This window comes from Salminus brasiliensis, chromosome 21, assembly GCF_030463535.1.
Source record: "Salminus brasiliensis chromosome 21, fSalBra1.hap2, whole genome shotgun sequence".
Classification (NCBI taxonomy): Eukaryota; Metazoa; Chordata; class Actinopteri; order Characiformes; family Bryconidae; genus Salminus; species Salminus brasiliensis.
In genome coordinates, this window is record NC_132898.1 from 27,528,460 (window position 1) to 27,543,920 (window position 15,461).

A 15,461-nucleotide genomic window follows, 5' to 3' on the forward strand; every position below is an offset into this window, starting at 1 on the left:
TTTCTACATCCATGTAAACATTCCTTTCAGTGAAGGTCAGTAATTATTAGCCATGTTTACATATGAACCCTGAAAAAAGGCCAGAGAATCAGGGCTGGACATTAGCCGAGTTGCCACACCAGTAGCCCACAACCAGTGGTTTAGCCCGGAGTTCCAACCACTGAGCCACCACTGCCCCGTTAAAGCATGTCAAAAGTGGGATGGCTGTGGCTATGGCAGGGGTGGGCAATTAGGGCTGGATTCCAGCAAAGTTTGCAGATTTCCCTGCTCTATCAGATCTTCTAATTGTAGATCTTCAGATCTTCTGATTCAGAGGTTTTTGTTCCCACATTCAGCTTCTCTGCGTAATGTGTGGACCCTTTGAAGCACCTTTATTCTAAAGAGTATAAGTAAAAAAAAAAAGGATAAAGCTGATTACCGCTACCAAATACTGTTACGGACCACCAGATACCATTACAAACCACCAGAAACCAAAAGAATTTAATAGTTTCTAGATTCTTTTACCAAGGGGTAAAGGAGCAGAGGAGCTTGGAGGCTAAGGACTTTGGGTGTTTCTGTATCTGTATCTGTATTTGAAACCCTGACAAAGCCATGTTTAGCTGAATTTTACACAATGGAGATTTCTGTGCAACAGAATGACTGTACACCGGTCAGGCATTATTTCACAAATTGAAAGTGAAAGTTTGCAAAGTTTCGACAAACCAGTTCCCTTTACAAGAAACATACCGGCCTTGTGCCTCATATGCATGCCTGTCATTACAATGACATGTCTTTCAGTTCCTTTCTTCCTTGAAGGTCTTAAAGTTATCGTACTTCACAATAAAGAACATAACATCCGGTGAAGAGCAGCAGTGTGAATTTAATGGCAACATCTATTCATCTACATAAGACTCCCACACCTTTCTACCAAGTTCTATAGGAGATTTCCAGACACTGTTCAAAAGATTGGAATCACTATTTTAGTAATGTAAAGGTCATTGGTGTCACTCTGTGGAAAAGTATCTTCAGTATTGGACAAAAGTATTGGGACATCTACTCGTTCATCGTTTCTTCTAAAATCTATATATATATATTTTTTACATTTTTGTTGGTGTAACTGTCTCTGCTGGGAAGGCGTTATGCTAGACTTTGGAGCATTGCTGTAAGGATTTGGTTATATTCAGCCACAAGAGCATTAGACAGGTCAGGATGTTGAATGATCACTACCCAACATCCCAACATAGATGAAGATAATCAGTGTTGTTTCACTTTACCTGTCAGTGGTGCTAAAGTTATGGCTGATTGGTGTATGTCATACTGTATCTAGAGTATATTACATCCCATTAGGATGTTCTAGTTGGATCAGGCCTTGAAATATTGACTCTATTATGATATTTATATCCACACTGCATTCTTGTATTATTTATTGAAGTACTGTTGAGATGATAGTCTACTGGAAATGAATGAATGCTCTTAGAACAGATCTGAGAGCAGGACTGAATTAGATCCAGGCACCTGCACACTAGGGTGGTTCAATACGTACTGAGGGCGAGATGACATGAGTGGGTAGTGAGTGGGGTTCCGAATAATGCCGAGAAATTACAGGGGAGAGAGAAAAAGAGAGAGAAAGAAATGGAATGAAAAGACAATGAGCTGGAGCGAGACTGGGGGTGGGGTGCCAAACCTCGCTGGTGATCCTACAGACTGGTCAGAGCTAATGATCATCTCTTTTCTGCATCTTTTATTCGATCCGAGCAAAAAAAAAGAGCATATCTGACTTGATCGGCTCTGATTCGTCCACTCCACACACAATGACACTGCACTGGTTTGCTTTTCTGTGCTGTTAAGACTTCTTTAAGAAGTCCAGTGTAGTCTAGCACAACCCAAAAGAGCTCCCCATTTAAATGAATGGGATCTGGGACTGATCCATTACATAAAATGCAGGTCACATGACAGCTATAGTAGCCATAGTAGTTCTGCTGTTAAAGTAAAAAACTACTGTATAAAGGTGGCTTGCTAACTTGCTACTGTAGCTAACGTGCTAGTAAGACTGAGCTAGTTAACTTGCTAGTTTGTGGACGTGTGGATGCACATTATAAAACTCAAATCTGTAATATCGTCAATGGTGGCACATTAATGAAAAAGTTCCTTTACTAGTTTTGGATTAGCATCATTTACAGTTATCATATAGCAGACTTACAAGTTCTTCTCTCAGTTTACTTAGAAAAATATCCTCAGCTAATTTGTATTGGCTAGGATCCAAAAGATCACTCTGAACGTAGATACCACTAAACACAAATGTCAGAATGGAGACCACGATACTTAACGTACTGTTGGAAGAGGTCGGTCTTCAGTCTGCGTTTGAAGATAGCAAGTTCGTTCCACCACTTTGGGACCAGGACAGAAAAAAGCCTGGACGCTTGTCTTCCGTGGATTTTGAAGGATGGTGAGCCGAGCCATACTTGAAGCTCAAAGGGCTCTTGGGGCAGATCAGGTTTTTGACCATTTTACATCACGTACGGGGCTGGTCCAGTCTTGGCTTTGTGGGCCAGCATCAGGGATTTGTATCTGAGCATTTTGACCCTAAATAAAGTTGTATACCTGTATGCATATTACTGCAACTGTTGCTGTGTAGCTCTAAAGAAAATACCATTCAGGTATTATTAATATATAATATATTTCTACATAAAAAAGACATTAAGTTCTAGTCCTATGAATATTTGCCAGGCTGGATGCCAGTATTTGCCGTGTTTTGTGAGACTAGCCATTTGGGTCAGGTCAAACTCTACTATAGAATAAGGGCCGTTGGCATGGTAGCCAGAGCACTCCCTTAACAGCAGGGTCATTACAGTCCCCATAGCAGTGAGTACCCTACTATTAAACCATACTTACTTAAGCATTAACAACCCACCCCCACACACACGTACACACACACACACACCTATTTGCAGTCAAATGACAGGCCAGGTTTAGTCATTGTACAATGGAAATGATTAACCTTTTCTGGACCTATTTAAACTCCAGTCAGATTCACATGCCCACGTATTCCTGTTCTGGATCTGAAAGGATTTCATAAAGAAAGCTTGAGAGATTTCCCCTCATCAGGTATGCGTCTCTCTGCGTTCCCATTGGACGCTGATGGCACGTGGCCTGTATATGACTGTTCCTCAATTAGCCTGGGAACCAACCCCCACTCCTCTATTTGGATGGTAATAACCCAGTCGCCGTGGCAACTGGAGACAGACCGACTGAACGTCAGATCAACACCTGCAGGACCACCACAGACCAACAGCTTACATACCAGAGGATACATACCCACTCATTCATATACACACGCCTGTATACACACACACATAGAGAATACACACAATAATATATACATACATAAATGATACAAACACACACTTGTGTCGCGCACACACAAACAGGTGGACACATCTAGTATATGTGTATACACACACACACAGAGGGCACACACGTACACACGTAGAGGATACACAAACACACACATGCACATACACAAAAATGGAGATCACAAACACACTCTTGTGCACATACACACACACATGTACACACATGCATGTACAGGCGTGGGGATACACACATGCACATACACACAAATACAGGGCACTCGTACACACGGACACGCACACCTGGAGGACACACACAAGCACATACACATGCATAGAAGATACACACACACACTCACACATAACAACACACATAGACACACACACAGGAGACCCACACATGCAGAGATACACGTACATACAACACCATAAACACAAATACATGTGTAGATCACCTTCTCAACACACACACACACACACATGCACATAGTGCAGACACACCTTACCAAACCCAGTGTAAATATACATATATACACACACACACATACATTACCCCCCCACCCCAACCCCCAGTCAGCAATTCTGTTCCGTCTGTTCAGAACGAGTGTATATCTGTGAGTGTGTGTGTGTGTGTCCCAGTGTGTGCGCGTGCTAAACAGCTTCCAGTGTGTGTTTGCTGTCTCCCGGGCGGAGGGAGTTTAATCTAATATATTGACTGTTTCCTGAGGGGACGTGGGGACATAGGCGGTGGATGGCAGCTGACTGACAGGTAATTAAAACAGAGACAGAAAGTGCTAGAACACACTCCAGCCCCCCGACGCTGACAAACATCGAAGCCGTGATTCATTTCCTTCCCTGTGGCTCCCGTAAAAAACACACCTTTAACTAGTAACTATCGCTCCGATGCTTAAGAGATCACATCACTCAAATGAAATATTTTATCCCTGGAATGCTGACATTCCGCTGCGTCACGGCCGGCACCACTGCTGCTCCGAGGATGTCTTATTTATTAGACAGGGAGTGATGTTACTTTTCTTATTTGGTGCCATTATTCCAGATCAAAGGGCCTTACCTTTTACCTTCTGAAAAGAGAGAGAGAAAGTGAGAGAGAGAGAAAGAGAGAGAGAGTCACTTGCATTGCTCTGATCAGGCAGACTCAGTCAGAACATCAGTACAGCACAGCTTAGTATCAGGAGACTGAGCACAGTAGGAGGGGTGTGTGTGTATCTGTGTGTATGTGTGTACTCTGTTGTTATTTTTGTGGTGTGTGTGTGTGTGTGTGTGTGTGTGTGTCTGTGTGTGTGCGCGCCTTTGCAAATCTATGGTTGGACTGTGAGGTCACAGCCTTGTTTTTGTACCATGTCAGGACCTAAAATTATTCATGTAAGATGTAGCTATATTTATGGATGATTCTATTACAAGTGGTTTATGTGATGTTGCTAGCTGGTTGCTATGGTGTTGCTAAGTGGTTAAAATGTGGTTGCTGTTGTATCAAAGGTGGTTGCTTTTTCTCTGTTATCACAGGTTGATGCTATGGTGTTGCTAGGTGGTTGCTGTGGTGTTGCAAAGCGTTTTTTGTGATGTTGCTAGATGGCTGCTATGGTATCCCTGGTGGTTTTGGCATTGCTAAGTGGTTGGGATCCCAGGTGGTTGCTATATTGATTGCTCTTGATGGTATGGCATTATAGTATTGCAGGTGGTTGCTGTGATGTTGCTGTGATGTTGCTAAGTGCTTGCTAGATGAGTCTTATAGTAATGTAAGGTGGTAAACATGAACTTATTGGCACCATGCTGCCTAAAGCCAGGCATTGGCTAGAGGGGTATAAAGCCCCCCAGTATTAAGCTGTGGAGCAGTGGAACAGCTGTGTTCTCTGGAATGATGGTTGGTGCTCCATCCAATACTTTTGGAATGGGTTGGGGAGTTGGGGATGAGGTGGGGTAGTGGTCACCCAAGATCCTGTGCTCACTAACGCTGCTCTTGTTGCTGAATGCAATCAAATTTTTACAGCAATGCTCCAAAATCTAGTAAAAAAGCTTTTTTTCTGGACAGTAGAGAAAGTTACTCTAACAAAAGCAGGACCAACCCCTGAATACCCTTGATTTCAGAAAAAACAATGAACGAGCAGGTGTCCCAATACTTTTGTCCATGTGTATATATGCATCTACATGGAAATTGTAGTTGTCTGGATTGGAGCACTATGACCTTCTGCATGATGGCCTTTACATTGGCATGTTTTCACAAAGTTGTCCTTTTAAGTTCCAATCCACCCCCCCCCCCCCACACACACACACACACACACTGGAACAAGGTCTTTAATGATATCCCCCACAGCTCCCAGCAGGAGTTCCCCCAATTCATGTCTCAACCTCAAACACATGCCGACGTCATGAAACATGGGCGCTGCCAAACGTGGCCTCAGCACCCATTAGAAGACCTCCTGCACCCATCGAAAGGGTGTGTCTGAGGTCTCTCAGCTCTCTCAGCTCTCTCACTCTCCCTCTCTCACTCGCTCTCTCCTGCTGTATTTGTCTATTAGTCTTGGTGGACGGCTACATATGGCTTTGATAAATGTATTCTGTCCAGTAATGATGACTGTGTTACAGGAGCAAATTAGATCTTGCCCATTTGCTCAGGATATGTGGCCTGGCATGGGTGTCTTTGAGTGGGAGTCAAGCAAATTTTTTTCCCTTTTATTACTTGTTTTTTTCTGTTGGCGAATGCGATTTGTCCCGTCGACCTGGTGGTGCACACCCTGCCCTAATGAAATCACTCTCAGATTGAGCATAATTGGCATGACCAAAGGAAAACATGGCAGGAGCAGCAGGGTGCCATCTAGAACTCCTGCCAGACCATGCACACAGCTAGGAGAGAGAGATGAAAGACTCATCAGAGCCCATTACTTTCACTCTATTGCTTACAGTTATGTGGAAAAAAAAACGAGGACCACCCTTTTAAACCCTTTGTCTCTTTCAATGTTTTTTTGACATATGGACATATGGACATCTGATCACCTTTTGAATGTTGCCCTGATATTTTCTTGTCAGCAAGGGTTTCCTCCTTGCAGACCTCCCATAAAATCAGTCTCTTTCTAATGGTAGATGGTCTGTACTGTGACATGGCGAGAGCTACCTGTAGGTCCCATGATGACATTTTAGGATTGTTGGAGATTTCTTTCCACATCCTGCTTGAACCTGCTAGGATGGCCTGATCTGGCCACATTGGCAGTTGTTCCTCTTGTAAATGATCTAATGGACAGTCGAACCGCTGATTTCTAATTGTTCTAGGATCTTTTTAAACCCCTTCCCAGACTCATCTGCATCTCCAACCATTTTCCTGAAGGCCTCAGAGAGCTCTTTGGATCTGGCCCAATCCACTCAACCCCAACTCTTTGGAGGACTCCAGGCTCCCCCAAAATCCCAGTAAAACATGGGCCCCGCCATCCCTCATGTCCAGCGCCCAGCGTCTTTCAGCTTCATCGTGGATTTTAGCGGCTGCTATGGTTGCTATGCTATCCCAGGTGGTTGCTGTGGTGCCGCTAAGTAGTTGCTATGCTCCAGCTTGTATCTACATATGGGCTGGTAACTCTGGTAACTGTGAAACCGCAACCTATGCAACATATCTGTCTTAAGGCTGTGTGTTGCCATGGTAACGTAAACCATTTTTTTATTCACCAGTGATAAAGGGGGGCTGTCAGTCACGCAGGTTTGTCTCAAACGCGATCCTGTCGAAGGCACTTTCATCGCTATGCTGCCTTCTAAGGCATCGAGGCAGCTGCCTTCCGTTTGGGACACAGCCATAGTGGTGGACAGCGACCTTCTAAATGTTAACGTTGTTAATTGCACTGTTAAGAAAAGCCTCTGATTGGCTGCTTTTGCTTACGCCCATCGCCATGATGCTGAGTGAGGGTGAATCTACTCTTTAATTACGTCGATAGTAAAGTCCTTTCCTAGCTGCTGCACCCCTGGAATAGTCTCTATCCCACCAGGAACTGAACTCCAGACTTTGGCAAAGAGCTGTAAAGTCGGCGGAAGCTCTTTGATCATGGAGCAGGCATGGCCGTAGTTGATGGCAGTCGTGGGGTAGAGCAGCAGGGAATAATGCTCGTCACTTCTCCTCAAACGCCGCTGTTCCTCGGCTCGGTGCTTTGAAAGCGTCTGACGCATGCATGCGTTGAGCTCTGTGGAGTGGTATTTGATGTTTGTTTTTGTTTATGTGTGTGTGTGTGTGTGTGTGTGTGTGTGTGTGTGCGCGTGTGTGTGTTCATGCTGTGCTCTTTTTTTTATATTCTGATTGAAGCATAGTGTATGTGTATGTGTGTGTGTGTGTGTGTATGTGTATGCATATACAGAGGGACCTTCTTGTTGCCCATTAGAAACCACCATAGTGCACTTCGCCTGGTCCTGTGCTGTTGTCATGGAGACAGTAAACATGCGGGGCTTTTAACCACCTTCTCTTCTTCATCAGCTTCATCTGAATATATTACACACACAATACCCTTAATAACAGCTCCATCCACTGGTCTCTCTCTCTCTCTCTCTCTCTCTCTCTCTCTTTTAGTCTCTCTTTCTCTCTGTTTTCTCCCTGAGTCTTTCTCTCTTCCCTCTCATCTCAGGCTCTCTGTCGCTCTCTTTCTGCTAGGTCTAGTCTCTGTCTTACTTCTTTACCCAGCTCCAAGACGTTTCACTGTGTTGCTCAGACCATCATCTCTAAACAAAAACAGCCGCACCTGGGTTTTTATAAATTGCCGACCAAGCACATGCTAAGACCTCAGTGGATCCAGGCTATCTGAAGGGTAGACGGTCCCAATTTTTTTATGTAAACCCAGATGTTCTGTCAAGTAACATTGAGACTCTGCTAATGCGTAGACCCACACATTTTCTATGATTTTGTGTTGTTTTCCTTGGTGCTTTATACAGTGAAAGATTACTGTTATTATTAGGGGGTCCCAGTAAAAACACATACATACTCCCAAGCAGAGCCCACACCCACCTGGAACCCACCTGGAACTCACCTGGAACCCAGGTGATGGCGGGGTAAAATAATTTCACGTTATTGACATCACCTGTCTTAATGTTCTGGCTGATCACTTTACAAGCTGTATCTATGCTTCTGTAACTGTGAACATATCAGTCCCGTCTCTATGTATGTTAGAAAGGGCTGGAATGTGTGTGTGTGTGTGTGTGTGTGAGTGTGTGTGGTAAGCGCATTATCTGGACAAAGCTCTTACAAGCTTCTCCCTTCATAGGCTGTCGTTGCTCTGCTAATTAAATTGCTGAAAAAGTCATTAATGGCAGCTGAAGACAAAGCATTCAGAATATCATCAGCAGTCCACACACCCTCCCGTCTCTCGTCTACACCTCCTTCCTTCCATCCTCTTTCTCCTCGTTTGGAAGCTGAACTCTGAGTGACCGCGTAGCGGGCTAATGGAATTGAACCACACAATCTCCGACTGCCAATACTTCCCATATTAAAATAAGGACAGGTAAGGTAGAGGTTACATGTCCAGCCAGGATTACAGGAGGATTGAGGTGCATTAAAAAAACACAGCTTCAGAATACACACACACACACATACACACACACACACACACACATACGCTGCTATTTCTGAGGGGCAAATCAGACTAACAGCTCAGCGCTAGGCCAAACACTGCTTTTCCTCGAATCTGGGCTCTTTTTTTTCTCCACCCATCTTGTTGATTATAAGTGGGAACAGGACAAATACACTCGTGTACTCGGCCTATAATGAGGCCTCAGCCTTGTAATGTTGTAATGCTAGGTTGTGCTGGAAGCTAGCTGATATGCTTGCTCTGCTCTGCTGATTTACTGTGCTTTTGTACAATACTGCAGTGTAACGCAGCGGGCTAGCCACGGCACGCTAGCCACGAGCAGCCACAATTTAACCGGCCATTAAGTTTTATGCGCGTTATATTGCAAGTTTTATGGCAACAATTGCAAAGCCGTGCCCCTGATTACAGCTGTTTAATAAATACACCACTGTTTTAGTCATTCAGACATGAATGCAGGGTCACACAGCAGTGTGAATGTGCAAAACACCCAGGGTGTGATGCACCCATACTGGTGTGATATCTAAGGCTTTATATGGCAGTGCCCACTATATTCACTACACTCAGTCAGCATGCTCACGTGGGGCTCACATTTGTGGAATGTGGGCTGGGTGGGTTCCAGGTGTGTATGGGCTCTTTGTGGGTTTGTCCTTAATAGACCCCATCGTTACATGCCACTCGAATCTCATATGGGTTCCATCTAGGCCCTGTGTGCAGTGTACAACCCATATGGGGCCTGTGTTTAACCCCTCCTGGTTCCATCCCTGACCCTGGTAGGCATCCATATGTGGGGCCAACATGGACAAAATGTTCTGGGCTCTACAGGCCGCACATAGGCATGTTATCAAAGTGCAGATTAGGAAATTAGGAGCTATTAATAATGGACATGATGTTAGTCAAATTAATTTATAAGTGTCATATCCCCTTAATAGACAAAAGTATTGGGACACACCTTCTTAATCATTATTAATCATCAGTTAATCATCAGTTCATTCAGTCCCATTGTTAAAGGTGTAAAAATATATTTCTTCCCTCTTAGAAATTCTACCATCAACTTTGAGTGACATTATCGTTAAATTGGAAGTGTTAGACCATGTAAAGTTACAGAGCGGCGGTGCTGAGTGCTGAGGAGCATGGTGCAGAAAAGTCCCCAACGCTGCAGAGTTCCAGGTCTGCTGCAAGACCTGCCAAGGGGGAACAACTCCATATTAACGGGACATCATAAAAGCTTCTGTAGGTAGAAGCTTCACATTAGGTCAAAAAGTGAAAAAGACAAAAATAGAGACTGTAAACAGAACACAGGATGCTGGTGGTGTTTGTGGTAGAATAAGTGGTCGGTATGCTCTGGCTTTAAGGGTTAAAGTGGACTGAACACTTTCACTGCTGAATCACAGCAGGTGATTTTTATCAGCCTTAAATGGAGCTCTCCAAGACGAGGGTCGGATCCTCTCGATGTGTTAGAGCGCGACTGAAAAGCATTAGAGGGTGAATGCGAGAAGTGTAGACCCCATGTAGCTTTTCATTCAGTGTGAGGTGAAACACCAGAATTTCGATTCCAGAGAGAGAGAAAGAGAGAGAGAGACATAGAGAGAGAGATAGAAATAAAGGGAAAGAGGGTAGATAGGTAGATAGATAGATAAATTGATAGACAGACTATATGTATTGGGACACCTACACATTACACCTTCAGGAGCTTTTATTATGTCCCATCCTAAATCTAAAGGCAGTAATACTGAGTTGGTCCTCCTTTGCAGGTTTGCAGCTCTGCAGTTATTGGGCTTGATTTTATACACCTGTAGAAATTGGACTGAATGAAACACCTGAATTATGTGGTAAGACGTGTGTCCCAATACATTTGTTCATATAGTGTATGTACATAAATAGATAAATAGACAGTTTTAAAATAGACTCCTCTGCATCTACATCCTTCTTTCTGAAGGCCTCAGAGAGCTCTATGGATCTCACCATGGTAAAAACACTCACACACTCTTTTCGGTGCAAGTATTTGTCACTGTACTATGTACAGCGAAATGTGTCCTCTGCATTTTACCTGTCTGTGATAGTGAACACACACACACTAGTGAACTAGGGGCAGGGGAGCGCCTGGGGAGCAGAGGGGGTGAAGGGCCTTGCTCAAGGGCCTAACAGTGGCAGCTTGCTGAGCCCGAGTATTGAATCTACAACCCTGTTATCAATAGTCTGGAGCTCTAACCGCTCCTGCAGAATCCTCTCTAATGATGTTCTGATCATCTACAGCTGATGTGCTGCACCTAATTCTAATTTTGGGCATTTAAATAAGTATTAAATGTGGGAGGGGGTGTTCTAACTTTTTTCTCACACGAAAATAATGTTTGTATTAATTACATTTGACATGATGTTTAATGATTTTTTAAAACATGTATTTCATTTTATTTATTTAGTCGTATTACCTCCATCTCTCAATACTGCATTAGTGAAGATCAAACGTCCATATGTTTAAATATATTAAAAAAGTGAGTGTCTGTAACTTTTTCACATGACTGTAGATAGGTAGACAGAGGGGAGTGGAAGGAGAATAAGAAGGAACCAGATATAGATAAAAAGACGGTAAAGAGATTCAGAAAGAGAGTAGGGAGAGGTCGAGGGTGAGCAAAAGGGAGGACGTTGAGGAGAGAAAGACAATGAGAAAACACAAGAAACTGAAACAAAGAGAGAGATACAGACAGAGACTCAAGAAAGAGAGAGAGACAGACAGACAGAGAGAGAGAGAGAGAGGGAGGGAGATGAGGCTTACAAAGACGGAGTGAAACAGAGCGGGATTGAGTTTACACCAAGAGAAAAAGCAGCAGTGACATGTGGAGGTAAAGACAGAGAGTAGACGGTGTGGCGGGCCGACAGACGAGAGAGTGATGGACTGAGAGAACAAGAGAGGAGCTGAGAAACGGATAATGAACGGACCAATCCCTGCCAACAAGACAAAGAGAGAGTGGAAAGGGCAGAGAATGTGAGCCTGACTGTAGGGAAAAAATCAGATAGGCACAGAAAAGTGAGAAGATGGTGTGTGTGTGTGTGTATGTGAGTGTGTGTGTGTGTGTGTACTTGTCTAAGAGAAAGAGACAGAGTGAGAGAGAGGAGCGTCAGTCATATCTGAGATCGGATGTTGACTTGTATGTGGATCAAGTATAAACCTGAGTTTAAACCACAGCTTCTCTTAACAACTGGGAAAGTTCTGCCAGTGAGGAGCCCTCGAGGCCTTTTAGGCCTCCATACATGGCATCTGTAATTGCCAGTATTACATGCCAGTATTTAAACTCGGCAGATATTACAGTTCTAGTCTTCTAGACTACAAGTTGCCACAGATTGCATTTATTGAGTATTTGAACCTGTAATTTGTTGTATTAATAGTAAGTATGTGACATCATTTGGGGAAAAATTCCCTCATCCAGTTTTACAAGCCTATTTACCACCCTGTTATTTTCGCCTTAGATGGAAGCACACCAATTTTCTGTTTACAAAAGACTTGTGAGGGAAAAGAAAGCTTATCTCTGCTGTTATTGACTGGTTTTATAGCAATGCAAGGCCTCAGAGTAGCCGCATAGCATAGCTTTTACATAGCTTGTACAGTTAGCGAGCTGAAGTGATTGTTGCTGGTTAGCTTTTAGCCTTGTATCCATTTGCTTTACTGGGTTTGCCTTTCCTAAGTTTTACAGATAAAAAATTATGAAACTTTACCTTTTGATGTGTGTTTAGCACCAGTTTGTTTAGTTAAACTAGTCCAGATAATTTCAGAGGGAGTGGACAGTGGAGAGAAGAGATAGCAAAAGTTATTGTCGTCTAGGATTAGCTGTTAGCCTAGCGCGGCTCCCAGCTCTCATTATTCACCTATGCCAAAGTAAACACAGTTTTCCATTAGACACTTTTAAACTTTGATGTGGAGAAAATAGGTTATACTTTTTAAACTAACAAACAGACAATTATTCTATTTCTTAAAATTCTATATTTCTAAAATTCTAATTTTCACAGGCCTTAGGGTTTAGAATCAACATAAAAAAAGAAAGAAATTCAGTGGTAAATACTCAGAGAGTGCTGTTAGTCAGTAAAGTTATTGATCCACTATGTGGACAAAGGTATTGGGACACCTCCTTGTTCCTTGTTCCTTTCAAAATCAAGGGTATTAAAAAAGTTTATCTTGTTTTTGTTAGAATAACTGTCGGTACTGTCCAGGGAATTATTATGAGGATTTGATTGCATTCATTGACAAGAGTGTTAGTGAGGTCAGGATGTTGGATGATCACCACCCCACCTTATCCCCAACTCCCCAACTCATTCCAAAAGTACTGGATGGAGCTCCAACCATCATTCCAAAGAACACAGTTTCACTGCTCCACAGCTCAATGCCTGGGAGCTTTATAGACCCTTAAAGTAGCTTAAAGAGTGCATTCATTAGAAAGGGTGTCCACAAACCTTTGGACATATCCAAATCCCACATATACATATCCACATATCCATTCCAGTGTTGAATCGAACATTGTATATCAAAAGTGTGCATATTCCTAGAGCTCTGTTGCACCCCTTCACACTGGGTCTCAGTAATTGGGTCTGCAGGCAGGTTCTTCTTATGCATTATTGACATGAGCGCGACTGCTGTTCCAGCAGCATTATTACTCTTCAGACTGACGAACCGCTTTTCCTCTCCAGCCCTGCTTTTTTCCCCACTGCCTCTCCCTCTACCTCACTCTCATATCGCCGATCTCCCGGGCTATCGATCGGCTCGCAGGCCCAAGGGCCATCACACACTGCTTTTTCCTACAGCTCAGGCCGCTCGCGCCATTCTGAGAGATCAAAGATTTCTCTCAGCTGGATTTTCCAACACCTCCTTTCCACACCATGTACCGTGTAGTGATTAAACCCAGCGCCCTCTTGTGAAATCATCTCTTAGGTAAAAAAATGCACTGGTTGCAGTTGCTAGATTGATTGAGGTAAACTTCAGTTAAAGGTGTGACAATGTGAGGGATGTGGCCTAATGCCGGCTAGTATTGCTGGGCAGCCATATTGACATTACATTTAAAATGATAGATATTTTATTGACTTTTTTGTCAAAATGTGGATGTCCATCCATGTAGACTACTATTATTATTTATTTTTATTTTTTTCAATCACAATTTCAGTCATGTCCAATTACCATCCACAAGCCAGGACTCTCAGGAAATTCTACCAGTGCTAGGAAGGTGAAGGTTAGCATGTACTTCCTTCAAGCACGAGAACCATCTACGTCTTTTCAAACCACCGCCAAGTCATTGAACAGCTCAACAGCTTACTTGGAGGAGAACACCAACTGCCAGTTCTGTTACATTACTGCTAGCTGAGTGATTGGGGGGAGAGGGAGGGCCACCTACTCACCCAGACAGAGCGAGACCAGTTATCTTCTCTGGGACTCCTGATAATGGATGGCTGTGGCAACATCTGTGATCAAACTGGCAATCTCCCAATGATAGGACCAACGCATTAGCCAGAAGCTAATGTCTTACCTTCATATTCAGTGGTTTCTCTAGTAATTACCCCCTAGAGATCCAGAATTGTTCATCAAATTACACTTACCCCTGCACATACTGTAAGGCTCACTTTTTGTGGTGTAGCTAGAGCCACAGAACTAGAAAACAAAGTAATGGACCCCTCTGGGACCTTTAGTCAGTGTCAGTGATCTCTCATTGCAGTAAGGATCTTATGATCTGTCCCTACATATTCTCTCCTCCAGTCACATTTCTAACCTTTTCTGTTTACAAACAAACAGCACGGACAAACAAATCACCCAAATGACACGGACACAACGAGACACTCAGAAAAGACAGCTTTGGAAATCTGATTAGGAAGAGTGTGAGGTGTGTTACCTAGTTAGCCATTTAATCAGGATGCCATTTGGACTGGAATAAATCATGTTTTCTGGAAAGTAAGCATTCAGCTACTTTTGGTTGCACCCATTGCTGACACAGATCTGCAAATGCATACATATAGAGAGGTATTGCCAATAGTGTAGGACTGTCTGAAGTAGATAAACATGAACCTACTTGCACCATGCTGCCTAATACCAGGTGTGGGTTGGAGGGCTAATTAGCCCTATGGAGCAGTGGAACTGCTGTGTTCTCTGGAATGATGGTTGGTGCCATATCCAATACTTGGGGATGAGATGGGGATTTGAAGATGAGGCGGGATGGGGTGATGATCATTAACCAACACCCTGACCTCACTAACACTCTTGTCACGGAATGCAATCAAATGCTCACAGCAATGCTCCTCCACAGTCTAGTAGAAAGCCTTCTTCCCTGGACAGTAGAGACAGTTACTCCAACAACAGCAAGACAAACTCTTTTAATACTCTTGCTTCCGGAAGAAACAATGAACAAGCAGGTGTCTCAATACTTTTGGTGTACTTTCAGGTCTATTTAACATAACTAGCTAGGGCCTTATAAAGTCTGATATTTCTGCCAATGGCATGCCAGCATGAAACTTACCAGTGTCAGTGTTTAGCACGACCTTAATTTCCATACCTAGAGCAAATAGACACACACCTTTTTACCCACTGTCCACT

General features: G+C 43.4%; 1 protein-coding gene across 6 annotated transcripts in view; it reads left to right on the forward strand.

Annotated features, from left to right (window-relative positions):
* cadpsa (Ca2+-dependent activator protein for secretion a) overlaps positions 1–15,461 on the forward strand; it is a 146,264-nt gene that overhangs the window by 32,684 nt on the left and 98,119 nt on the right. The window lies entirely within an intron of this gene.